General features: G+C 44.9%; 1 protein-coding gene across 2 annotated transcripts in view; it reads right to left on the minus strand.

The window, feature by feature from the left end:
* JAK2 (Janus kinase 2) overlaps positions 1-12,200 on the minus strand; it is an 84,896-nt gene extending 72,696 nt beyond the window's left edge. Inside the window, exons 1-2 of one of the 2 annotated variants that reach the window (XM_083419542.1) lie at positions 11,789-12,200; positions 11,196-11,276 (exon numbers count right to left, since the gene is read on the minus strand). The gene's annotated coding sequence lies outside the window, so the exon portion shown is untranslated. The remainder of the gene's footprint in view (positions 1-11,195; positions 11,277-11,788) is intronic. The other variant, XM_083419543.1, reaches the window with a different exon arrangement.
* Positions 12,201-25,384: the final 13,184 nt, after the last annotated feature.

Consider the following 25,384-nt stretch of genomic DNA (forward strand, 5'->3'; position numbering starts at 1 on the left):
GCCACATGACCTGGAAGCTGTACGCCGGCTCCCTCGGCCAATAAAGTGAAATGAGCACCGCAACCCCAGAGTTGGTCACGACTGGTCATAATGGTCAGGGCTCCCCTTACCTTTATAGGAGGTGGCATATCGGTGGCATTAAATATCCGTATTGGTTTTAATTGCATTTTATTGTTTCTTCTGTTTCTTATCTTGCTTTTTTGGCGTTACAATTTGAATTCCTCAAATTTCAGGCTTAATATAATAGCATGCAATATATAAGAAATAAAAAAGCAATTTTAAAAGCCTACAGCATTTAACCCAATGCATTGCTATAGTTACAACAGGCAGAAACATCGTGAGTGGTCAGCCAAGTACTCTCAACTATTTTCAAGTGGCCCAGGTGTGTGTGAAAGTGTTTTGGAACCATTGTCCTAGAGATAATATGATAGGGAGAGGTGTAAGTATGGCTATTTTATTTCCAACAGCATCCCCCTTGGTGGGAACAAAGTCTAGCTTGGCTCTAAGTCAGTACTAGGAAAACTCAGTGGAACAGAAATGTATTAAGAATGAAGTACTTTGCAATGTTAATACAGGGTCGTTTGAAATATTAGGGACATCCCCAAGTTTGACATTTGAGAGGTACTTTTCCAATCTACAACTCATACAATTTCCATACCAGCAAGACTATTCCTATCAAGTAGTATTCTGCTGCATTGTATGACTATACAAGGTTGCTTTCATAAGGGGTGAGAAGAAAATATTGGCTCATGTTCTTGAAAGACACTTGGACTACATGAGAAATCTGTCATTAAGGCAGTGGCATTGTTCAAAAGAATTCTGTTGGGTGGCATCTGGCTAGGTCTCTCTAGTGATGAATCATGCAATTGAACATGCATATTCCCCCGTTTCCTCTGAATAATGCTATCTTAAAATATACACAGGCTGACTCAAAATTAGTTGCGACAGTTTCAGAAGGCAGAAGACCAATCCTTATATGCAAAAAGAAGCAAGCCAAAGAATGGAAAACAACTGAGAGGCAGGATAGAACATACATGTGCCGATTTTTTAAAAGCTGGGTTTCTCAAAATAAAAGGAAACAAATCTGTTTCAATCATTTTGACAATGTTTTGGGAACTTTAACTTTACTGTAGACTTTGGGTCTACAGTTGGAATGAGGAAGGAATTTATAATTCAAAACCCATTTCCAGGTCATTAGGTTCATCTCATTAGTCACCCGTGACTTTTTCTCTGAAGCTAGTTTCCATTATTATTTCTCCTTTCTCACGATCCATTTGTATACCCATCCCATCCACAATAGTCTTCCATTTAATCCATCATATAAGCTTTCATGAGTCCAAGGGCTTATTTCAGATGAAATGCAGTCAAAGAATGCCTCACTTGAATGTATGTTTCTGCCTTATTGTTCCCAAGTCAAAGGCAATAATATATACATCACAATTCATACACAGTGGATAATGACGGAATCTTGCAGCTAAGGGGATGGAGAGTGATCTCATTGACTAAGTCTATGCTGGTGCATTAGTCACACAGCACCAAGCCACCAAATGTAGTGGAGGACCTTGGGGTCTAAAATTTCATTGGTATGTTGTTTAGTCGTGTCCGACTCTTCGTGACCCCATGGACCAGAGCACGCCAGGTACTTCTGTCTTCCACTGTCTCCTGCAGTTTGGTCAAACTCATGCTGGTAGCTTTGAGAACACTGTCTAACCATCTCGTCCTCTGTCGTCCCCTTCTCCTTGTGCCCTCCATCTTTCCCAACATCAGGGTCTTTTCCAAGGAGTCTTCTCTTCTCATGAGGTGGCCAAAGTCTTGGAGCTTCAGCTTCTGGATCTGTCCTTCCAGTGAGCACTCAAGGTTGATTTCCTTCAGAATGGATAGGTTTGATCTTCTTGCAGTCCATGGGACTCTCAAGAGTCTCCTCCAGCACCATAATTCAAAAGCATCAATTCTTTGGCGATCAGCCTTCTTTATGGTCCAGCTCTCACTTCCATACATCACTACTGGGAAAACCATAGCTTTAACTATAAGGACCTTTGTTGGCAAGGTGATGCCTCTGCTTTTTAAGATTCTATCTAGGTTTGTCATTGCTTTTCTCCCAAGAAGCAGGCGTCTTTAAATTTTGTGACAGCTGTCACCATCTGCAGTGATCATGGAGCCCAAGAAAGTAAAATCTTTCACTGCCTCCATTTCATTGGTGTGCAACACCCAAATTTGCCCACCCCCCTGTGCTCCATCCTAAATCATATTTACAGCCCCCCGTGGCACCCCCAAGGCTTCATGCCCGGTGCAACCAAACCAGCCACTCTCCCCTAAATCTGCCAAAAGCTAGTGTTTGGACACACTAAAAGTTTATCACCATGTCAACTGCAATTTTCCAGAGTAGCTCTTTCAGACAAGTCTCTTGCAAAGAAGGGGAGGGGGTGTTATTTGATGCTTGACACTATTTTGAATCAAGATAGTGGACTGAGAAGTAATTTTGGTGTGTATCCACTCGATTTTTGGTGTGGCAGGTCCAAACTGCCAAATTATACTGTTTAAAAATCACGATATTTTGGGGTTTCTACGAATTCCCAGGCAGCCCTGGGCATATAGGTAAAGGTAAAGGGACCCCTGACCATTAGGTCTGGTCGTGACCGACTCTGGGGTTGCGGCGCTCATCTCACATTATTGGCCAAGGGAGCCGGCGTACAGCTTCCAGGTCATGTGGCCAGTATGACTAAGCCGCTTCCGGCGAACCAGAGCAGCGCACAGAAACGCCGTTTACCTTCCCGCCGGAGCGGTACCTATTTATTTACTTGCACATTGACGTGCTTTCGAACTGCTAGGTTGGCAGGAGCAGGGACCGAGCAACGGGAGCTCACCCCATTGTGGGGATTCAAACCACCGACCTTCTGATTGGCAAGTCCTAGGCTCTGTGGTTTAACCCACAGCGCCACCCGCGAACCAGTGCTAATATATAACCAGTAGCATTATATATCAATAAGAGAAACGGTCACAGCAATATGCAAAGCCACGAACACACTTTATTGCCAGGTGTTCCTATGAGAACCATGTCTTTTCTCTTTTGCTTCCTGTCACAATGATGAGCATTTTGCCAGTGTTGTTGTAATTGCCAGTCAACTGCATAAATGCTTTTACAGTGAAGCAGGGCTGCACAGTCCTCTCCTACTACAACAACTATACGAAGCAAGTGGATATTTTCCCCATTTTACAAATGTAGAACCAAGGCTGGAAAACTGTGACTTGATCAAGGCCGTCTAGTAAGCACAATGACTCATAGAATCACAGATGGGTGGATTTGTAATTTATATCTCATAGTAGTCCTGAGTTCATCCACTGAGTACATGTAGATTTTGATCAGAGAAGCGCAGATGCTTTGGGATAAAAGCACTGGTAGAAAAGCAACAAAAATTAGAATTGGTCCCACTAGTTGAGAGAACAAAGGTTCAATAAATATGCAATGGTTTGATTGAGAAGACATCACCTGCAATGCAAAGTCATAAAACTCTATGTTCTATCAATGCAGTGTCAGAATTCTAGCATTTATATAACTGGTAAAGCTTTCCAAAGAATACAGCAAGGGACATTTAAGCAATTAGTTAGAAGCTCATGATTTGCACTATTCCTCTTGGGTAGGAAGAAAGGGGTGGAGATAGGCAGAACTTTACCAAGATTAGGGATAGGATTTTGAATTCAGGTGCCACAAAGTGACACCCCCCCCCCCACTCCTGTGCATTGTTGGCAGAGATGCAGACATTGCTTCCCTGGAAGTTGAATTATTTTCAGCACCAACCAATATACAATTATAGCTATGTTTTAGGATAAAGACTCAAAATAAAATGTAACCATGAAGAACTGTTTTGAGAAGGAAAGAATGTCAACGTATGTTATTTTAGTTCTTTAGATACGTGACATTTCCCATGCAAATATACAATGAGAAAACACACAGTTCTGTGATTGCATCCATAGACTAAATAATATGAATTATATTTGTCTTATTATGTAAATATGGTTTCCCACAAAAAGATACCAGACTAACGATTAGCTTGTATACTTTCAGTTTTGCATGTTCTGTTTCTGCAAAATATATTTAACATATTCCAGATGCCTGGTTATAAACTCATGCAGCTGTTTAGTGCGAACGAATCTGACAAAGTGTAAACAAAAATTAATCAATACTTATTTTTAAAACCAAGAGAGGAACTGCCTTAACAACGGTCTTAGAAAATAACTGTTCCAACGTGCAGCTGCTTAACTGCACAAAAGAGAACCATCACAAGCAAGTTAATAATAAGTGTGAATACACTGCAGCCATTAAAGGTAGCTGGTATTGGCGGCCATGAAATTAGGTATTCACTTATCAAAAAGTCAGGGTACTCTAACAATGCAATTTATGTGGCACAGGCATGAAGCCCAGAAGCGATTTAACTTACATCAGTTGCTCTCTCTGACTCAATAAGCCCATCATCCCCAAATCTATTAAAAATGTACAGAATCAAATTATTTCTGATGTCAACTGATGACTGAGCACTAAAGATGCCCAACTAAGATAGGAAGTTTTTGAAACTGCCATTCTAAGGCTATAGCAGGTGCCATTCTACTTACTGTAAATCTAATTATAGCAGATAATTAGAGGATAGGAACATCAACTGAGTCAAGGATACATTCATAAATCAGAATAAGATTCTGATCCTATCCCGGAACCAGAAAACCACTGATCTATGTGATTCCTTTGTTTTCTAAAATTTGGACCAGATTCAGGAGTGGTTCGGTTGCACTGGTTGAATATCCACATCTGTTATGAGACAGGCATAAAATTATATTTGCACTTTTTAATTAAAAGAAGTGTTCTCCCCCATCCTTTCACCTATTACTGTATTGGCCCAAATATAAGCCACACCCCCCCCCAATGCCAACCGTGAAAAGTGCGGCTTAAATTCGCAACCTTACAAAAATTGGCTTTTACTATGTTGCTGCTAAAACAAAGACATACGGTAAAACAGAACGGGTGTGAGCGCCTGCATAATTTTAAGGGAGCGGCTTATATTTGGGTATTGTCTCCCCTCCCCCCAAATTTTAAAGGTGCGGCTTATACTCGGGCCAATACGGTACTCAGCGACAGGGGATATATGCAAACCTATGAACCGGATGACAAACCTAGACAGCATCTTAAAAAGTAGAGACATCACCTTGCCAACAAAGGTTCGTATAGTAAAAGCTATGGTTTTCCCAGTAGTGATGTATGGAAGTGAAGGCTGGACCATAAAGAAGGCTGATTGCCGAAGAATTGATGCTTTTGAATTCTGGTGCTGGAGGAGACTCTTGAGTCCCATGGACTGCAAGAAGATTAAACCTATCCATTCTTAAGGAAATCAGCCCTGAGTGCTCACTGGAAGGACAGATCGTGAAGCTGAGGCTCCAAGACTTTGGCCACCTCATGAGAAGAGAAGACTCCCTGGAAAAGACCCTGATGTTGGGAAATATGGAGGGCACAAGGAGAAGGGGATGACAGAGGACGAGATGGTTAGACAGTGTTCTCAAAGCTACCAGCATGAGTTTGACTAAACTGCGGGAGGCAGTGGAAGACAGAAGTGCCTGGCGTGCTCTGGTCCATGGGGTCACGAAGAGTCAGACATGACTAAACGACTAAACAACAACAAATGAACCGGATATTCACCACTAACATTAAACAGAGTTGCAGTATATGCATATGTGTTCAAAGACCTAGAAAAGCTTGACACAGGTCACAGGACCTGCCCTTTCACATGCAGAATCACCACAACACCTGTCTAGGCCAACATACCAAAGCCCAAAGAACCTCATCAGAAGGCAACTGTTTGACAGATGCTTGGAGCATGCCCATTTCCTAATTGCTGCCTGTTGTTGGTACATGACACTCAGAAAGAAGAATGGTGGCATCCATTGTTTTCTATCAAAAGAAGAAGAAACCCTACATGTTTGGTGCCAGCAAAAGAAATGGCAGATATTGCTGTCTGTGAGAACTTCCAATGCCAGTATTTTCATTTTCTTTATAAGAATGTTTACATGCTGCTAACTTGTGCCGAAAACATCTAAGCAGGATACAGCAAATATAAATATGCTTGTCAAGAGTCTGAACCATGTTTTGGAATAATGTGCTCCCTGCCATGGAAACAGTTACCAAAAGATATTGCAGCAGAAGCTCTGAACTGTGGCAATGATACAAATGATCCAGATCTTCATAACTCACAACAGACTACACGGCTGTTCCTTGCTGCGTTCATATTCGCTCCCAAGCCTTGTGGCAGGTTTTCTGAATGTTTGCAACACAAGCGTGCAAAGAAGGCAAGGTGGGAGCACCAGGATGGATTTCCAAACCTGAGATACTGGTGACAGCATTTGTAAAAGGATTTTCTGTTCCACACAGAGAGACAGTAAATGAGAAAGAACGGTAGCCTCTTAAATGGGTGCGATGAGATGGGGCCGGAAGGAGGTTTTGGATCAGCACTGGATAAAACGTTTTCTGATCAGTGAATCAGAGTTTTGCGATCAGAGTGAGCATTCACTAGAGTTGAACTCTGCAGAAGAACTCTGATTGTGTGCAAGGAGCATTAACAAAAGGATATGGTATTAGAAGATGTGATTATCCCTGGGAGTAAAATGAATAGCAAATTGGATCCGTGAAACGGCAGATAACATTCAGCAAATATAAAGCAATGCACACTGTGTTGTTTGTTCTGTATATGTTGATATAGACGCCAAATTGTCTCTAACTACATAGTTTAAAGACCTTGCGAGTCACAGTGGAAATCTGCTTTTTGCTGATGCACTGAAGGCAGAAAATGCAGTAATATGGAATGGGGTTGAAAGGGAAGGAATAGAAGGCATAATTTGCTTGATGTTGGCTCTCCCTTTCTGCAAATATATGGAATCAACACTCAGTTCAACTAAAAACAATACCTAATTCAAACAAGACTCACTGAAATCAATGGGTTAACTATGAGTTAGACCACTAACATTTTATATCACCTCTTACATCTTTTCAACTCCCAAACTTAAACAAAATCCACTTTTTTTTTTTCAAAATATCGAAACAATTTTTTGCCACCACGGTTAACTAGAACATTCTTATGTAAGTCAGAAGCATCAATTTACAAAAATTTACAGTGGAAGCTTCAGACTATTATACCAATGAGTGCATGTTATAGTACATACTGATACACTGTTCAGTACTTTGGGATCTGTTGAGCATATTGAGAGAGTGGAAAATTCTAGTTTGGCATTGGTTAAGACACTGGACGCTAGAAATGACAGAAGATTACTCTTAGACTGGTTTGTTTAACATTGAGGATGTGTTTGCTGTCCTAGGCTCCTTTGGGAGGAAGAGCAGTATAAAATTCAATACATAAAACAAATATTTCACAGAACAGCGTATTCTGAAAATAAGTGCACTACATCAAATATGCAACAAAGTAAGTCAGACACACACATTTCAAAAATGCATAATTAAACTTATATTCTTAATGCTCTGGTATATTAAAAAGTTGTAGTTGCATAGTTGTAACTCTCAAAGCACCACAGAAGTTGATTTTGGACACTGCCTTTGATATAAAAAAGGACCATGCAAAAAGAACTCAGTGACCAGGTTTTAAAAGCACAATAAATGCAGAGCAATTTTCTAAGTTGCCTCTTTCAAGAATATTTAACTCCCAATTGTGAAATAATTTGCCCTTCCCACAGCTGAATTAACACCCACTGCGCACACACACACACACACACTCACTCCCAATTAATGAAGCTGTTATTAAAAGTAAAATGCCACCTGTAAAAATATACCAAGGCTGATATATAACCCTACAACCAGAATAAGGTAATAATTATGTAATTAACTGGCACTGAACACGAGTAAGCATAGTGTAGAGTTATACAGTTACAGAAGAGACACTCCGTGTCCTTTAGTAACATTCTGTAGCTGAGGGCATTTTGCTTCCACTGGGTTAACTTTAAAGAGTGTGTTTCCAAAGCTGTACTTTAACTCCTGCATGACTGGCATTAGCAATGCAATACCAAGTGTTAAGCACCTTGCTTACCTTTCTTTTTCCAGTTGAACAAAGCCTCTGCAGCAGACATAGGCAAACTCGGCCCTCCATATGTTTTGGGACTACAATTCCCATCACCCTTGACCACTGGTCCTGTTAGCTAGGGATGATGGGAGTTGTAGTCCCAAAACATCGGGAGGGCCGAGCTTGCCTATGCCTGCTCTGTAGCTTCCAAGGCCCTTTGGAAGCTTCCCTTGCTTTTAAACTTCCTCTTTCTGAAAGGCTTCGCATTTTACATGGCAATCTTGTCTGCCATAGGAATGCAACTGTTACAGTAGTGTTGGCCCTCACAGAAAAGCTAAAAAGGGTAAAGGACCCCTGAATGGTTAAGTCCAGTCAAAGGCGACTATGGGGTTGTGGCGCTCATCTAGCTTTCAGGCCAAGGGAGCCAGCATTTGTCCACAGGCAGCTTTCCGGGTCATGTGGCCAGCAGGACTAAACCGCTTCTGGCACAACACCGTGACAGAAACCAGAGCGCACGGAAACACTGTTTACCTTCCCCCCACAGCGATACCTATTTATCTACTTGAACTGGCGTGCTTTCGAACTGCTAGGTTGGCAGGAGCTGGGACAGAGCAATGGGAACTCACCCCATCGCAGGGATTCAAACTGCCGACCTTCTGATTGGCAAGCCCAAGAGGCTCAGTGGTTTAGACCACAGCACCACCCGCATCCCTCACAGTAAAGCATTCCTGACAGGTCTCTAAACATGTGAGTATTTGTGACTGAGAGCCAGTGTCATGGAGGAGATGGCCAGATCCTGAGGAGGAATGGGAAGAGCTCAGAGAGTTGGAGCTGGGCAACCCTAGGCTGCAGGTATTTGATTCACTGGAGCAATTATGGCTAATAGAGCCATTCTGGGAAGACACAGGTGACTTGCATGCCCCCAATTAACTGCCAAATTCCATTAATGCTATTCGGGCAAATCCAAACCTCATGACTGGGGTGGGGGCACTTCAGAAACAGGGCGATGCCATGAAGCTATTAAAGGTTTCATGCAGGGGGTGGTCAGATGCTAAAGAGGAACAGGAGGTACTCAGGGAGTTGGAGATGTCTAAACTTGGCGAGGAGGGTGGATCCAAGGCAGGGGCAAAGTGGGTTGGCAGAGGACTGTTCCAGCCCTGTGACATTGGTCAACCCTAGGCAGACGTCTCCTTCTCCTGTCAGTGAGGATGTCCCTCTTTCAGGAAGGCAACTAATTGGGAGTTAATTGGGTCTTGACCACTTGCCACACTAAGAGCTGTGCTTAACCTACTCATCAAAAGGAAGGTCCAGGGAGCATGTGGCTTATTGGATCAACATTATCTGCTTGCACTTAGCCATGTCTCTATAAAGGGTAAAGGCAAAGGGACCCCTGACCATTAGGTCCAGTCGTGGCCGACTCTGGGGTTGCGGCGCTCATCTCACTTTATTGGCCGAGCGAGCCGGCATACAGCTTCCGGGTCATGTGGCCAGCATGACTAAGGCGCTTCTGGCAAACCAGAGCAGCGCATGGAAACACCGTTTACCTTCCCGCCTATTTATCTACTTATACTTTGCTAGGTCGGCAGGAGCAGGGACCGAGCAACGGGAGCTCACCCCGCCACGGGGATTCGAACCGCCAACCTTCTGATCAGCAAGTCCTAGGCTCTGTGGTTTAACCCACAGCGCCACTCGCGTCCCCATGTTTCTATACCTGGCCCTTTATACAAGATACCTGCTACATCTTGTAACCTGCCCTTTGCCTATGTACAAATCTGATTTATGCATCAAAACCTTTAGCAGAAACTGTGCAGGGAGTTCCATGTTCTTCATCCAACACTGAGGGCCACGACTGACAGCCAAGACTCTCATGGAATGTGTACACACATGTGAGGATGTGTTGTTTGTTCACACACATCTCTGCTGGGGTGGGGGACGACAGCAGTGTAACAGTGGCAGAAAACATGACCATGAAAACTATGAAGCTCCTCGCTGCTTTGCGTTTAAGGGGGGGCTTTTTGCTCCAACTCGTAATCAAGGTTTTACACTCCTTTGCAACAGCCAACTTGGAACAGAGGTCCTGTACTCCTCTTCCAATGTCAGTAAAACACTACCAACTGCAGGGTGGAAAAATCAACTATTTGATTTGATGAAAAGGGCAATATTCTTATCTGTTGCCCATGGCATCAGCCCACAAGGAAATGACACCAAGAAGGCAGCAGGTGGCCAGGCAACAAAGCAACAAACATTTTACAGATGCCAGGAAGAGCTCGAAACCTTAACTTTTGACAGCAATATTAATGCTCTTCTTCTTCTTCTTAATGTATGAATTGCATATACAACACATGCACATTTGACCAAAAAATAAATTGCAAGTATATAAGGAATGAGTTTGCACAACACAATGAATAACCGAACGAGATGGATCGCAAGCTTCCTCCCACACCCTTCAAACAACTTGAAATTTCTACAGGTACCTATCTTTCCCCCTCCATAGGCTATTAGCCAAGACCACATCACAGCTGTTTTTCATCAAAGAAAAGGATGTTGGAAGATACAATCATGTATCTCCCATATAATTCACACCGATTCTGCTGTCTGAAAACCAACAGCTCATATACAGACTGTTTTTTGTTTTGTTTTGTTCTACGAAATTGCCTGACATGTTTCCTACCGGTATTTATCATTTCCTTCACCCTCCATTATTTTCCTAAAGCTACAATTCAGCAATGTCAAAGGGAATCTGTTTCCTATATAGACCAGGAAAGTTGGAGTGATCAAGTAAGAGGATGGAGAGCTAAACAGCCTCACTGGCTTCTGTTACTGAAACTGAACATTTCATTACTCCTTCCCACCCCAGATAAAAAGTTCTCTGCCCCAGATCTCCCCTTCCCCAACAACCCACACAATCTTTCCTTCTTAAGAAGCAGACTAGCAGCTGGAAAACAAGTTCCACGCTGCGAAAGAGAAAGCACAAAAACAAACCATAACATAATTATATGCACTAGGACTACAATAATTACCCCTTAGCTGAAACACAATAGGCACGTGAGGGAAATCTCCTCAACCCTTTAACCATATTTTGAAGGTGCGTTACTTAAACACCGATTCCCACCCCCCAAAAAAGTTTTTTTTAAAAATAAGAATACACACCATCGGCAAGGTGGAAGAAAGGCCTCTTCTTGTCCACAAGGAAAGAGTTCACATCTTTCTACCTCAGACTGCAACTACAGCCTAAATAGAGAATTATTATATTTCATTAATATTATTTTAATAGAAGGGGGGAAATAATGGGGAGGGGGTGGATTACAACCCTGGCCTTCAGAACTCTTAATATCCCAAGCGATCCACCCCGTTTTGATAGGGTTGCACTTTGGTTTCATTCGTATCTGGGAAGGGAATTTCTCTGGGTGGGTGGAAGGAAGCCCAGCCCGCCCGAAGTTTCCTGCGTAAAATTAGTTTTGCTTTTGTGGTTTCAAAAGGAGGGAGTGAGAGAAAGAAAGAAAGAAAGAAAGAAAGAAAGAAAGAAAGAAAGAAAGAAAGAAAGAAAAGAGAGAGAGAGAGAGGCCGGAGTAACAACCCCACCAACGCCTTCTTTAACCCCAACCCCGCTATCTTTTCCTCCCCACTCCCGCCAGGCAGCAAACCCTCCGCTGCGCCCCCAAACTCGCCCCACCGGGGAAGCGAAAGCGCAGCAAGGCGCCCGGGCGCAACGCCGCCCCTGGAGAAGGACCGGGAGCTAATACCTCGGGAAACGGGCGCGTGGGGAGCTGGCCACCGACTCTCCCCCCCCGCGACGGCGGCGCTGCAGAGGAAGCCGAGGTTTCCCTCCGGCTCCCCCTGCTACATGCAGGCAAGGAGGAAGCAGCCGGAGATGAAGCGACGCCCGTCGGGGCGGGCCAGGTGATTGGCGCGCGCCCCCGAGCGGGGGTCCGCCTCTCTCTCTCTCCGCCGCCCGGCTCTTCCCGGTCGCTTCGCCCGGCGGCGCTGGGGAGCGAGGAGAAGAGAGGCGCCTCCTCCGCTCGGGACCGAGACGGCGCGGGACGCGGCGAAGGGCCTGCGCTCGGGACGCGCTCGCCAGCTGCGTCACGACGCACGGGCTCTCCAGGAGAGGCAGGGGCGCACGGCAGCGGCCACCCCGGGGAGGAGCCGCCGAGCGCCGGGGAGGAGCCGCGCCGCCCACGCCCGACGTCGGAGCCGGGAGAGCGATCCGCTCGGAGAGGCGGCGCCTCGGGTGAAAGGGAACGCGAGGACGGAGCTGGGCAGAGCGACCCGATGGTCACCTTGCGAGATGCGCCCCCGCGACCCCGGTGGCTCCAAGATTTTCTCGGGACGTCCTCTTCCTCTTTTTAAAATATAATTTTTTTAATTAAATTTTCTTTTCTACAATTTAAAGTACTCATTTTTTGCATCCTTAAGATATCAATGACTTCCCTTCTTCTCTTTCCGTGGTTCATTTTGCATATCATAAACTCTTGCATGTTTTACAAAAACTATACAATTCAGTATTCCATTATTGATGGTTGGACAGTGTTCTCGAAGCTACAAAGGTACCTCTGGTTGCGAACGGGATCCGTTACGGAGGCCCGTTCGCAACATGAAAAGAGCGCAACCCGCAGCGGCGCGTCTGCACATGCACAGGTCGCGATTCACCGCTTCTGCGCATGCGCATGATGTCATTTTGGGCTTCTGCGCATGCGTGAGCGGTGAAACCCGGAAGTAACCCTTTCCGGTACTTCCAGGTCGCCGCGGGACATAACCTGAAAAAACATAACACGAAGCGGACATAACATGCGGTATGACTGTACTGACATGAGTTTGACCAAGCTGCGGGAGGCAGTGGAAGACAGGAGTGCCTGGCGTGCTCTGGTCCATGGGGTCACGAAGAGTTGGACACGACTAAATGACTAAACAACAACAACAAATTCCATTATGACACCCAGTGCTGGATTTACATATAAGCTAAACAAGCTATAGCTTAGGGCCCCACTCTCTTGGGGGGCCCTCAAAAAATTTAAAGGGAAAAAAACTGGATGTACATTACATTTCCAAAATAAGGATAAAAAACAAACAAAATAAAAGCTACATACAGCAAGTGTGTTTTGTGTTGTGTAGGCTCCTATTTGTTACGTGGAAATGGCTTTAGATACTTATTAAGTCCATAAGTTACCATATAGCATATATTCAGCACAAAAAAACCATCAACAATTTGTTGTTGACAAAGGACATATAAAGGGGCTCATTACCTTCAGTAGCTCAGGGCCTCATCAAACCTAAATCTGGCCCTGATTACATCCATCAAAACTTGTTTACACTGTTGAGTTCATCTGAAGGCTGCCAAATATTAATGCTACAGTTATTTCCCATATATTCAATAAACGTTTTCCAATCTTCTCTAAACTGTACGTTCTTCTTGTTCTCTTATTCTATATGTTCTTCATCATCATCATCATAGAATTGTAGAGTTGCCTTTGACTGGACTTAACCGTCCAGGGGTCCTTTACCTTTTCTTCTTCTTCTTCTTCTTCTTCTTCTTCTTCTTCTTCTTCTTCTTCTTCTTCTTCTTCTTTGCATTGGCTCTAATAAAATTCTCAACTGAAATGTTATTAGAACCCACTGGAAGCTCATATAGAGTAAGTTATTTAGAAATGCAATTTTTTGGTAGAGGCGTAGATCTAAGTTTATTTAAACTTCTGAGCATCAGTATGTTTGTGCAGTTAGATTCCATGGGGCACACGGCACCTAAATTTTCAGCACACTGGTGTAGGGGCAACTGTACAAAATGTACAGTGGTACCTCTGGTTACGTACTTAATTCGTTCCGGAGATCCATTCTTAACCTGAAACTGTTCTTAACCTGAAGCACCACTTTAGCTAATGGGGCCTCCCGCTGCTGCCACTGCACGATTTGTGTTCTCATCTTGAAGCAAAGTTCTTAGCCCGAGGTACTATTTCTGGGTTAGGGGAGTCTGTAACCTGAAGCATATGTAACCCGAGGTACCGCTGTACTCCTACATGTCTTACTTTACCATAAGAACATGTTATGGGGGCTATAGCACACAGTTGCTTTGAAACCTCTGTGAATCAGCCCTTAGCCTGAGCATTACATTGCCAGCGTCATTTGTCTCCAAGCCATCGTTGATGGTATCCCTAGTTCACAAAGGCCTGCTTTGCTTCACTTGGAAGAGATTTAAAAAGCATTTGGATGCATTCCTCTCCTGCTTCATGGAGTACAAAATTCCCAGGCCCAGCTTCTCTAGACTCAGCACAAGACGTTCTGCGCAGATTGAAAGCTCAGAGGAAATGAGAAGTCAAGTTTCCAATCAAATGCGACTGATCATTCGAACAGAAGATCACTATCGTGTTTCTTTCCTGGCTGGGAAACTGATGGAACTACCCCTGCTAATAGGTCTAGTTCAAAAATAATTCCTCAAGTCAGGACAGGATTTTTGGGAAGCTGTTTCAATACAGAGTCGATGTAAAGAAAGCACTCCCACAGGGAACAGAAATGAGCATTTAAAAGGGCTTAGCTATTCTATAGCAGAAACCCTCCAGCAAGAAACAGAATCATTCATCCTAAATTTTAATGAATGCTGTTACATACAAGTAGCAGGCCTTTTTTCACTTGGTCCCACCTTCTTTCCTCCTGGCAACCAGATAGATCAGTCGCTAGAGCATGAGGCTCTTAATCTCAGGGTCATGGGTTTGAGCCCCACTGAATAATTTTTTGGGGGGTAGAGGTGTCCCTGATGGGAGGTTTTGCTTCTGCACGTGAGTTTGACAAACCGTTTTGAGCTGAAGCATTCCATGCTCACCCACCCTAGAATGTTCAGTTCATATTGAGTTCATGAAACATCGTACCCTGACCTGTTCTTAATGCATGGTTGACCACATCTATGAATGCGATGGTTATGCCCTTTTAAGTTTTGCTATATCAATCACTATTTTAATAAGCAGTATATCAATCACTAGTAATAGTTTAGTAGGGAGGTTTTCATACCTGCCCAACTCTGTGTTCCTTTCCCAACCTTTAATCTATTGATGATTAATGCCTATATGTAACCCTTGCGTATGATTTGTGTTAACCAATCAGCAACAAGCACATAGGTGGCAATACTGTAATATTCAATAAAAGGGACTCTCTGAGACATGCTCGAGAGATGCCTCCCGTATGACACTTGTCACTCGTCTGTCGTTTATTTCAACCCAACATGTCCCCCCCAGAAAAACCCCCAACAACTTTTGACCAAAATAATAATAATCAACTTTGTCTGGATTTTCACTTTTGGGAATGTGGCAGCCCTAGACTAGATGACTCTCGTGGTCCCTTCCCACTCTACAATTCTAAGATTCTTCCTCTTCTCTGGAATGTGTCTCGGGCAATATCTAGTGGTGGTCGTCTCGGAGTGGAAGATTCCTGCTCACATTGCAGAACTTCTTCTTATTCTCCTGCATCCTCCTTTAAAGCCCTATGCGGCCTAGGACCCTCGTACCTACGGGACCGCCTCTCCTGGTATGCCCCGCGGAGGACCTTAAGGTCCATAAATAACAACACTTTGGGGGCCCCGAGCCTCAAGGAGGTTAGATTGGTCTCAACTGGGGCCAGGGCCTTTTCAGTACTGGCCCCGACTTGGTGGAACGCTCTGTCACAAAAAGCTAGGGCCCTGCATGATTTGACATCTTCCGCAGGGCCTGCAAGATGGAGCTGTTCCGCCTGGCCTTCAGCTTAGAATCACTCTGACCCCTTATATGGGATTTGGTATATAAATCTTCCCATGGATAGCTGGCTCGGGTGAATATCTGATGTTTTCTCCCTTTATGGTCTTGATCTATGGGCTACTACTAAAATGAGGCTGCATTTTAAACTGTATTTTAAGGAGTATTTTAACTGTTTTTTCCCCTGAGCCCGGCCCTGGCAAGGGAGGAAGGGGTATAAATAAATTATTTATTAATATTACCATTATTATTATTATTATTATTATTATTATTATTATTACAGTGGTGCCCCGCAAGACGAATGCCTCGCAAGACGGAAAACCCGCTAGACGAAAGGGTTTTCCGTTTTTCAATGCGCTTCGCAGGACAAATTTCTCTATGGGCTTGCTTCGCAAGACGAAAATGTCTTGTGATTCTTGCAATTTTTTTTCGCTCAACACCCCCTTTTTCTAAGGCACTAAGCTGCTAATAGCCTTTTAGCAGCTAATCCGCTAATCCCTTAAGCCTTTAATAGCCGCTAAACCGCTAATAGCGCTAATCCGCTAATAGGGTTGCTTCGCAAGACGAAAAAACCGCTAGACGAAGAGACTCGCGGAACGGATTCTTTTCGTCTTGCGAGGCACCACTGTATTATTATTATTATTGCGTGACCCCCAAATCTGCTATGGAGAGCTGGGGTCCCTTCAGAGTACCTACTTTTGTGAGGCTACAACGAGGAGGAACAGAAGGGGAATTCTGTTTGTGCCCGCATTGGATATAAACACTTGTGTCTAGCTTTAGACTGAAAGTCTGTGAGTAGGGGTGACCAGCATGCAACACTCAGGTGCATGACCTAGTGATTTGATGTACTAAATATATCATGCAATAATCTAAAATTTACGGCTTTTACCCTCCATTTTGGAACAAAAAAGACTCCAAGGGCAAGGGCAATGGTTGGGTTAACAAACAGAAATCCAGTAAATGTCTGAAAGATTTCTACCACTTGCCCTGGTAGAATGTGGCTCGGTTTCTAAGCGTTCATCTTTAATAAGGTACGTTTCTAGCCCTCATGACTGTGAGGGGAAAACTGAAAAAACATATACATTACCTGGATCTCAACAGAAAGAATCACAGATCAGACTTTTGTTCTGACCGGTTGGAGAAAAGCTTGATATGTGTGCCAAGAAAGGGGAATGATACTGAATCTTTCTATCTCCTGCACTGACTGATAAAGAAAGGAAGCAGGACTCTTCTAATTCATTTGCTTATCAATTTCTGTCATGCATAAATGTGTGTGTGTGTACAGCCCTTTTATACTGATGCCACTGGTGCATATGTTGGCATGTGTGAGTATATTTGGTGTGTATATAAAGCCAATCCTTCCCTCAACATGTGAGGTAGTCAACTGAATGTCGTCTCAAAAAAAATACCGTATTTTTTGCTCTATAAGACTCACTTCCCCCTCCAAAAAAGTAAGGGGAACTTTCACTGCACAGCGATCCCTCTTGTTGTTCTGGCCTCTGAGATTCAGAATATTTTTTTTCTTGTTTTCCTCCTCCAAAAACTAGGTGCGTCTTATGGTCTGGTGCGTCTTATAGAGCGAAAAATACGGTACTTTTTTTGGAGAGCCACATTGCCTGGAAAGGCTCCTAGAAACTGCAAGGATGAGAAAAAAGAAAGCAAGCAGAGCTACATTCATATCAGGCAATGAAACCAGTATCCGAGCTTCATTTATCGTGGCTTTAAAGATCCAAGAGCCCTGAAGAGTTTGCATCTTCTGAAATGAAATGTGACCATACTGGGCTTTCGTGGCAGCTTTCTATTTACATATATGCTGATATTTGGGCTTTGACATTATGCAGACATTATTCCGCATCCTTTCCCACGAATATTCTGAGTGTCACAAAGCAAAGGCCACCGTTCTGACACGGGCAAAAATTGCACTTAAGCCTCTGAATTTAAGAGGGGGAACGGGCACCCTGCAGTTTCTCAGCTCTAAATGCCAAAGCACTTCTATAGCCAATTCCACACTAAACGAATCTGGAATAAGCACCATTGAACACAGTGGGACTTGCTCCTGAGTAAACATGCACACAATTGCCCTGTTTATATTTCGTTTGAAAACCCCACATAATCTCAAGACCCGTGGTAAAACACTATAGCCTTAGAGGGTTTCCTTAATAAAAATATATCCCTTTCAGTTTTTTAACAAATAACTTCAAGTCCAAAAACATACATTTATCATCACTTCCCTTCCCTACCCCCCCCCCATCCATGGTTATTGTTATTGTTGTTATGCTGTACAGTGGTACCTCTGGTTATGTACTTAATTCGTTCCGGAGGTCCGTTCTTTACCTGAAACTGTTCTTAACCTGAAGCACCACTTTAGCTAATGGGGCCTCCCGCTGCTGCCACTGTGCGATTTCTGTTCTCATCCTGAAGCAAAGTTCTTAACCCGAGGTAATATTTCTGGGTTAGCGGAGTCTGTAACCTGAAGCGTATGTAACCTGAAGCGTATGTAACCAGAGGTACCACTGTATTGTGTTTTTAATATTCGGTTGGGAGCTGCCCAGAGTGGCTGGGGAAACCCAGCCAGATGGGCGAGGTATAAATAATAAATTATTATTAATTTTATTAACTATTTTCTGCTACACAGTCAATCCCCCCCCCCCCATTCTCATTTTCTATCAAAATATTTCTTGGTGAATTTATTCTAATGCTGTCAACAGTTTAATGTGTTTACAATGATTCTTCAGATATTCTACGTATCCTTTCCAGTCATCCGTATACATTCTTTTCATCCTGCTGTCTTGGTCTACTCGCCACGAGACCTGTGAGTGTGCGATTCCCAGTGAAGTGTGTGGCCAGCCTGTGGGGGAATGTGACTAGTAAGGACAATCCTTCTGCCCTGTTGCATGTTCATAAGGAGGAGGGGGGGGTGTTGTATAAAGCCCTTTACCAGAGCGATTCACATATCAGTCCGAATACCCCTTCTAGAGTTCTTAAAATGGCGATGCCCTCTCGGAAAACACGGTGGTGCTCTCTCTCATTACACCAAGTTGAGCAAGACTGATGAGCCAATACTTAGCCAAAGCCAACTTTTGTGTTAACAATGCCTAATGGCGCAGAGGGCAGCGGGTGGGGCTCACATCAGATAGTTTTGATAGTGGCGATTGGGAAATCCTCCGATGGCTCGCAAAACTCCTCCATAAAAACACAGGGAATGCCTTGCCAGAGCCGAAAATAGAAAGAGGCAGAACATGAGCGGCAGGTAGTTTGGAGAAACTTTTGAAGCGCGGCAAAGGTGAGCTTACTAGCATGAACGCATCTCGGTCGCCCCCTCCCAAAGAGCAAGTGGGGGAGGTGTGAATTGGGAAAATAAGAGGTAGGAAAAAAGATTGAATTCATCCCCCATAAATGCTCCTTGGGTGGGGGGGGGGAGGCGGAAATGTGTTATGATATAATGCAGTGGTTTCCAACCAGTGTGCCGTGGCACCCTGGGGTGCCTTGAATGATAGTCAGGGGTGCTGTGGGAAACACTGGCCTCTGTCCCTCTTTCCTCCCCTCCCTCCTCTGATGCCCTCTCACATCTGCGCCTCCGAAAGCTTTGTGTGGTTGTTTGTTGCAGCAGCCCTAGCTACAAGTGCCCCAGGCAAATAGTGCCTCTGGGGCTGGCCAGGGGGTCCTGGTTGCCAGGAGCTGAGGTGGCCTCGGAGTAAGCAAGAAAGGGGGTGAGCCCAGCCAGTCAGCTCCTGCTGTTGGGAATGGACAGACAGACAAGTGGGAGGCGGGCGCCACAATGGCCTTCCTTGTGCTTGCTGTGTGCAGTAATAATAATAACAATTTATTATTTATACCCCGCCCATCTGGCTGAGTTTCCCCAGCCACTCTGGGCGGCCCCCAATCAAATGTTAAAAACAGTACAGCATTAAATATTAAAAACTTCCCTGAACAGGGCGGCCTTCCCATGTCTTTTAAAGATAGGATAGCTGCTTATTTCCTTCACATCTGAAGGGAGGGTGTTCCACAGGGTGGGCGCCATTACCGAGAAGGCCCTCTGGCTCCCTGTAACCTCACTTCTCGCAATGAGGGAACCACCAGAAGGCCCTCAGAGCTGGACCTCAGTGTCTGGGCTGAACGAGGGGGTGGAGACGCTCCTTCAGTGCCTTGGAGCCAAGTGCCTCGTGCCCAAGTGAAGCCCTTCCACCATGCGGGCCTGGCTACTACTACTACTACTACTGTCTCCTAAGGAGAGTAAGGTGCTGGTCTCACGTTCAACTTTGGCCAGTCTCTGTCGGGCCACTAAGGCTGGGTGCATCCTTGTCCCAGGTCCCTGTGGGGTGCTGCGAGGAGGCACCTCTCTCTGGGGGCAGGGGAGAGGACAGCTCAGAGATCAGGGGTGGTTGTAGTGGCTGCCTGGAGGACTCCCAAGGAGAGGGGAGGAGAGGAGGCTGAGCGAACACTCCACAACGGAGGGACGAGGGGCTGCTGGCTTTGCAGGCAAGGGGTGACGTAACTAGGCTCCTGAGGCTCGGAGCGCATTTCCCCACAGGCGAGCCCCAGGAAGAAAGTAGTTGGCCAAGGGGGCCTTGGACTCAAAAAGGTTGGAAACCTCTGATATAATAAAATCTTAAGAGTGCCGTCACCCTGCAGTTCACTTGGCCACAGACAGGTGGCACTGTGAAGTACAGCAGGACAACAGCTTCAGAGAGCTGCCAGCCCATCATAGCAGCATCGGAGGGTGGCGGCAGTCAGCCCAGGCAAACTACAGAGAAGGGGCCACAACAGGCTGAGGCAGCTCCTCAGCTCTCCTGCCCACTTCCTGTTGCTGCCAACTCACCAAAGATGCCATTCTCCTGCGAGCAGGGCGGGCGCCAAGAAGCTGCCCAGGCCTGTCATGACCTCTGCCTCCATAGCTCCAGGAGGGGGTCTAAAGGGAATGGCTTGCCTGGGCTGTGTCAACGTCCGGTTCACGGGTGATCGAAGTCCTGGCTGGGGACGTCAGGACTGGGGGCAAGATGGCAGGGTGGGAGCAGGAACGGGAGTCCAAAAGCCAGGAGTCAGAAAGCCAAGAGTCCGAGGGTCAGAGAGCCGGGAGTCAAGAAGCCAAGGGTCCGAAAGCAAGGAGTCATGAAGTCAAGGGTCCAAAGATCAAGAAGCAGGGAGTCAAGAAGCCGAGGTTCAAGAATCAGGAAGCAAGAAGCCCAAGGCAGGAAGCGTGTTGCTGTGGCAAAGAGCCAAAGGGAAATGCTGACCTTATATCCCTTCCTGGCTCTTGCCATCAGGTGCTGTGAGTTACCAATCGGCCTCACCTGTGTGGCTGCGCCTTGCCTCTTCAGAACAAACTTAGGAAGGCCCCAGTCCTGCAAAGTCCTATTGGTCACAGGGCCTGGCTCCTGCACACACTCCTGACAGGCTGCCACGGACACCCCCTCCTCAGGAAAGATGGTCTAAGGGGGCAGAGGGGACATTTCTCCCTCTGTGCATTTTCAGACTTTCCTTCCCTCCAAGTAACGCCCAGATGCACCTGATTTGGATGCAGCCGCCTTGGGATCTATAGCAGCATGAAGTTAAAAAAGAATGGGTTAACTGGTAGGGGGCAGACTGAAAGTGGGAGGGTTAGAGGGGGCCGGTGACTGAAGGGATGGGGGCGGGTTTGGTGAGGGGTTTTTGCAGGGGTGGCAGGTGACATGAGCAGGAGACCAGCCCCTAGTATTCCCTTATTTCCATTGTTCTTGACAGTTTTTCCTTGAGTAAAAAGATTTGGATCCCTGTATTATTATTTTTGGGACGCGGGTGGCGCTGTGGATTAAACCACAGAGCCTAGGACTTGCCGATCAGAAGGTCAGCGGTTCGAATCCCCACGACGGGGTGAGCTCCCATTGTTCAGTCCCAGCTCCTGCCAACCTAGCAGTTCAAAAGCACGTCAAAGTGCAAGTAGATAAATAGGTACCGCTCCGGTGGGAAGGTAAACGGCATTTCCATGCTGGTTCGCCAGAAGCGGCTTAGTCATGCTGGCCACATGACCCGGAAGCTGTACGCCGGCTCCCTTGGCCAATAAAGCGAGATGAGCGCCGCAACCCCAGAGTCGGTCACGACTGGACCTAATGGTCAGGGGTCCCTTAACCTTTATTATTATTTTTACCTCAAGGGGAAACTACTGAGAAAGAGCTGGAATAATAATAATAATAATAATAATAATACCCCACCCATCTGGCTGTGTTGCCCCAGCCACTCTGGGCGGCTTCCAACACATACAAAAACATAACAAAACGTCAAACATTAAAAACTTCCTGATCCAGGGCTGCCTTCAGATGTCTTCTAAAAGTTGTGTAGCTCTTCATCTTCTTGGCATTGAAAGGGCACCTCTCCCAATTTACAAATCCACTCTTCCTTTGCTGGTGTGTCCTGAGATTTCCATTTAGTGGATTTGTAAATTAAGGGAGTATATAGAATTGGCAAAATTAACTTCAATGATAAGATATCAATCCAATCAAAAGTTAAGAATGGAGTGGAAGTATTTCGAAGATTATATGTCAAAATGTTGTTCTAAAAATGACATGCGGATAGGCGTAAAATAAAAAAATGTAAGCAATAACAAAACCAATAAAGAAAGAAGGAAAAATCAGAATTTAACAAAAATAATGTATTATAGAATGCAAGGGGGAAAAGGTAGAAATAAATATAAAGAAGTCGAATTTCTGTGGAGGGAAGTAGAGGTTGGGTGGTACGTTTTATAATTAAGTGTATAATTATGCAGCTGTTGTACTTTAGGTATTATATTTTATGTGAGGGAGTCATTGGGAATTTTGGTTATTATGTTAAGTTTCAATAAAGATATTTGGAAAAATAAAATAATAAAATAAAATAAAAACCTCCTCTTGGAAAAAAATGGGGGGGGGGGGACAACGAAATGGCACCTGTCCCTTGTCCACCACTCAACCTGAAACCACCAGTAACTTCTGCAGGTGGAAAAAATGAGCATTCCTTTGAGGAAAAACAACACCCATGGGATAAAAAACTGCACAGCTTACAGCCAAGAGACAGTTCTACCCTAAGGGCAGGCTGCAGAATCCGCTGGTCTTGCCTTTCCAAGAAGCAGTGCAAAGAAGTATTTACTGATGTATTTATTTACCTGCAAAGGACAATGCAGTCAGTACTTTGACCTAGCTAATCCTTTCGATTGCTTTAGGCTTCCAGAGTTTTGCAATAAAGGTTTCGAGTTATAGCCAGCCAGTTTTGTCTATAGCTAGAATGACCAAAAACAAGCACATTTTGTTGTCCAGCCGTTAAAATTTTGTACTCTTGTCCTGCAGCTAAGTAAGTGGTGGTTTTCTTTTCATGACACAGTAACCGCCTTGGAATGAAGATATGATGGGGGTACGTATAACTGCACATGCTTATGAACTTTTAACACTCTCAGACCGGCAGATTGCTACAATATCCCTGTGGGCAATGCATCACAATGTAGTTACAGTGAGCTGGGGTATGATCAAACCATTTCCTCATGTTTTTCAGCTTGCAACTGTAACAACCGTAGCCTTTTTCGTATTAAATAGGGGCCTGGCAATTTAACTAGGCGAAAGGTACCTCCTTTTCAGTTATCTGATCTGGCCTGCACCGAACTTCTCATCTTAGAGTGGAACAAAGTTAATGAACTGAGCAGAGAGGATTTGTATCCAACTTAGTTCTGCTCAGAGTAGAGCAGTTTAAATTAATGGTTTTCAGCAACAACAACAACAACAAAGTGCTTGTATTAGTGCTACTACAATTGAACAAGTTGCACGTAGCACACAGGTGCATGAACAGTTTTCGGCAGCAGCGATGTAATGCCATGTAACCTGTATGCTTCAGGAAGCAAACAAAATGCTACTCATCTACAGTGAGAAAAGCTAACAGCAACTTGTGGTGTTAAATACCAGTGTACTGGAAGAAGCAAAGATCACCAGTGTCGAAGCAATGATTCTTAAACATCAACTTCGTTGGACTGGTCATGTTGTGCGGATGCCTGATTATCGTCTTCCAAAGCAACTACTCTATTCCGAACATTAAAAATGGAAAGCGCGGTGCTGGTGGTCAACAAAAGAGGTTTAAAGACTCACTCGAGGCAAATCTTGAAAAATGTAGTATAAACACCGACAACTGGGAAACACTGGCCTACAAGCGCTCCAATTGGAGAACAGCCTTTACCAAAGGTGTCATGGGCTTTGAAGACGCTCGAACTCAGGTTGAAAGAGAGAAACGTGCTAAGAGGAAGCCACGATTGGCAAACCCTCACCTTCATAAACTCCCACCCGGAAACCTATGTCCCCACTGTGGAAGGACGTGTGGATCCAGAATTGACCTCCACTGTCACTTACGGACTCACTGTTAAAACCGGGTTTGTGGAAGACAATCTTACTCAGCTACGAGTGGTCGAAGAAGAAGATGATGATGAAGACTCATCTACAGTGAGAAAAGCCAGCAGCAACTTGTGGTGTTAAATACCAGGGAAGACTCATCCTCATTTGGTGTCAAGCAAGGATACAAGCCACATACAGCAATATAGAGGACACTGCACATCCGTTCTGTTTTTTAGAAGGCAAGTTAGCATCTGCATTCCTCCCCAGGATGCATGCACTAATTTATTTCCTACCGCTCGCCCCTTGTAAAACCAGTCTCGCAAGTTTCAAAAACTCTAAAAGCCAGCCTTTTCTTTCGGTGATGCAAAATGAAGCAATTGCCTCAGGTGATGGGAGCCAGGAGTACTGGGACTGGAAGCAAGAGGCATATCTAGGGTGCCTTCTGCCCTTGCCAAGGAACTGTATCGATGCCCCCCTGGAAAAAAAATCATTTTACCACATGCCTTTGTGCCGCAGTGTGAGAAGGCAAGGAAGCTTCTCCTGTGCTGGATCTGACTGTGACGGCAGCGCCACATATATACCGTATTTTTTGCTGTATAAGACTCAATTTTCCCCTCCTAAAAAGTAAGGGGAAATGTGTGTGCGTCTTATGGAGTGAATACAGGCTGCGCAGCTATCCCAGAAGCCAGAACAGCAAGAGGGATTGCTGCTTTCGCTGCGCAGTGATCCCTCTTGCTGTTCTGGCTTCTAAGATTCAGAATAATTTTTTTCTTGTTTTCCTCCTCCAAAAACTAGGTGCGTCTTGTGGTCTGGTGCATCTTATAGAGCGAAAAATACGGTACATCGTACAATCCAGTCTGATATGTGATTTTTGAATGCCCGACCCTCCAGACCAGCGTCCCAAGCAGAAGCTGGTTTCACCAACCTTTAGGTACTCCTCTGACTGGAAGCCTACGTCAGACGACGGCTTCCCGTTCTGACTTTTGTGGAAGCCATGAATGTTTCCTGGTTCGAAAGCATCAGGAAGTGTTGTTAACTGGCTTCCTTGTTGTTTCCCCACTCCTACAAAAGGAGAATGGAACGTGGGAAATTGCATTGCATGCAGTCACATCATCGGCCTATTTAGCTCAATACTGCCTACACTGGCTGGCAGCAGCTCTCCAGGAATTCAGACGGGGTTTCTTCCAGACTCACCTGAAGATAACGGGGATTGAACCTTGCACCTTCTGCACCCAAAGCTGCTCTCTACCACTGAACCATGGCCCTTTCCCAGATTTAATTTTATTCTGCAAACATAGCCGATAAC

This window comes from Podarcis tiliguerta, assembly GCF_965153285.1.
Source record: "Podarcis tiliguerta genome assembly, chromosome: 17".
Lineage (NCBI taxonomy): Eukaryota > Metazoa > Chordata > Lepidosauria > Squamata > Lacertidae > Podarcis > Podarcis tiliguerta.